This window comes from Daphnia pulicaria, chromosome 1 (genome assembly GCF_021234035.1).
Source record: "Daphnia pulicaria isolate SC F1-1A chromosome 1, SC_F0-13Bv2, whole genome shotgun sequence".
Classification (NCBI taxonomy): Eukaryota; Metazoa; Arthropoda; class Branchiopoda; order Diplostraca; family Daphniidae; genus Daphnia; species Daphnia pulicaria.
The window spans coordinates 43253630-43256161 of record NC_060913.1 but is presented as its reverse complement, the minus strand read 5'-3'; the positions used below and the strand labels follow the sequence as shown (position 1 = coordinate 43256161).

The following is a 2532-nucleotide window of genomic DNA, read 5'->3' as shown; positions in this document are numbered from 1 at the left end:
GGTTCAAAAACCACCACCACTAACAACACGGCCTTCGCAGTCTACATCCCCGAACTAGAATACGAGCTAACCGAAACATTGACAGAAGGTACAAGCATCTTCTCAGCGGAAGTATATGCCATATACCAAACACTAAAATTCATCTACCAAATGGAAGTCCTACCCCCGGGAGTAACCGTCTTCAGCGATTCCAGCACAGCTATAAAAACCATCGCGTCCAACACGCACACAGACAACGATACAGTTGCAACCCACCGGGAACTAATAGCAAGACTGAAATCCAGCGGGACCCTAACAACCTTGGCAAGGATCCCCAGCCACACTGGGATTGAAGGAAACGAAACGGCGGACCGACTAGCTTCGAACGAATGCGCCAACCCAAGCGGAAACCAAGCCACTATCCAGCTATCGCCAAGCGAAGAAATCTCAACTGTCAAACCCAACTGGGCCGGGAGCCTGCTCCAGAGCCTGAAATGCTGCCAGAAAAAATGCATCACAACAAAATCAAGAATCTGAATAACAAAGTGGCACCAACACCACAACAGCAATATGCCTCCACAGGCTGAGAACTGGCCACCACCACCTCAACTGCTTCAGACACAGGATCGACCAGGAGGAGGACCCCAGCTGCCGACACGGGTGTGAGGCCATCGAAGATAGCAACCACGTCATTGTAAGCTGCCGAAAAAACGAAGCCCACCGGCAGGCCCTCCGTGCCTTACTAACATGAAAAAATCTTCCCTTCGACCACGACACGATCATCGGACTCAACCCAACCCTAGACTCCAAAACGCAATTCCAAATCCGTGACGCATTGGCCAAATTCCTTGCCCAGTCGGGCCTACTAAACCTTATCTAACACGCGAGAGAGGGGAAGGAAATACAATGACGCACACGGGCGCCTCATGATCAGACCGGGGAACAGGCACTGTTTTTGGTTGTGTGCCTACAACCAGTCCGGGCGGGGTGGAATTCTCCCACCACTCACTTCCTGTTTTAAAAAATCTTAAAAAAGAACCTCGCAACTTACCCAAGTAGGATACCATCCGTCCAAATTCCAAGCAATAGCCAGTAGGAGCCTCAAACAAATGAATACTATCCATCAGTAACCCTGCATGGCAGGGTAACATGTAACCTAAAGAAAAAGGAAAAATATCAATGTATGCAACCAAACTCCCAGACACATTGAATACTACACCAACAGCTTGACCAAAAGAGACCAGAAGCCTGAAAGAAACAGAAGAACAATCGCTCAACTCTATAAACAACGAACAAACAAGATCCGAAACCCCACTCACTCACTAACTTGGAACTTCAATCAATCGATTCTCCAGCAGCAGGGATAATCAAAACAAAATAGAAAAGAAATAGAAATAGAACATGCCAGAAAGACCCGCCACTTAGCGCCAACGCCACCCCGTCTAACAGTTCGCCGGTGCTGAAGGTCTTCGATACAGAAAACCATTTGCTGTTTAAAGTGGCCAGCAGTGCACCTATTCCTAAAAGAAAATAAAAATAAAATTATAGGCCCAATCTACGTTCCTTTCATTAATTTGATTTCTGGTAATAATACCGATTGAAATCCATTTAATTACATTTTGTCCATTGAAACAACACTTTCCTATTTCCTAGGTTTCATCTCATGTAAAACAAATATATTTCGTCCTGAATTGACCTACGATCAAAAAATTTCTAGAGTTTCAGCTGCAAAAACAATCATGAAGAATGTAGAAAATTACACCATGGGTGTCAGTTACGGAGACAGTCAACGGTTCAGGTACAGTAAAACGTTTCCTCAGCTGTTTTTGTATGTTTTCATTATTCATGTTACTTACTTACACCTCTTACTTCTATTGTTAGTTTTGAAGACATCGGAACAATATCTTTGTATCACAAATCAGAAAAGGAGAAGATTCCCGCACTGTTCTTGTTTGGAGCTGTATGTCTACCATCAACTCAACAATTTTACGAGTTGATGGTAGACTGGACTCAGCTAAATACAGAAACCTTCTATAAAAGCATGTGCTTCCATTGGCACCACAGACTACATCGCACATGATTAAATACGTCCATGACTGGTAACTCACAAATTTGTAAATTACAAAGTTTTTGTTTCATGATAACATCGTTCTTTATTCAAGTTTCCGGTCAATTATTCTACTGCCATAAGTATTATAGTGAACACAAAAATGCGTTGATTCTTCTTGACTGGCCAAGATGTTTTAGAGACGTTATGCCTGTGGAATCGCTTTGGAAGAAGATGCTCAACAACCTAACTGAAAACAAAATTAAGGTTTTTAGTGAGAACAAACTATGGGAAGAAATTTACAAAGTTTGGCACAAATTTGTGTAGACTTAAGTCTGCACTGCACTTTGTTTGAAATGCCCATTGAGCTAGACGGAACTTCTCTGAGATTGCTCTCAGTTGTTCGTCCGAACCTAGAGCTGTTCGATCGCTCAATCAGTACTTACTTTTAATCTCTTTCGGGAGAAGTATTCTCTGCTTCGGCTGAGGAATATATGAGGCTCTTA

General features: G+C 43.2%; 1 long non-coding RNA gene across 1 annotated transcript; it reads left to right on the top strand.

The window, feature by feature from the left end:
• The first annotated feature begins 1513 nt into the window (after positions 1-1513).
• Positions 1514-2093, top strand: LOC124329514. Its single transcript, XR_006916802.1, has 3 exons — positions 1514-1563; positions 1633-1777; positions 1861-2093. It is a non-coding gene; the product is annotated as an uncharacterized LOC124329514 (long non-coding RNA).
• Positions 2094-2532: the final 439 nt, after the last annotated feature.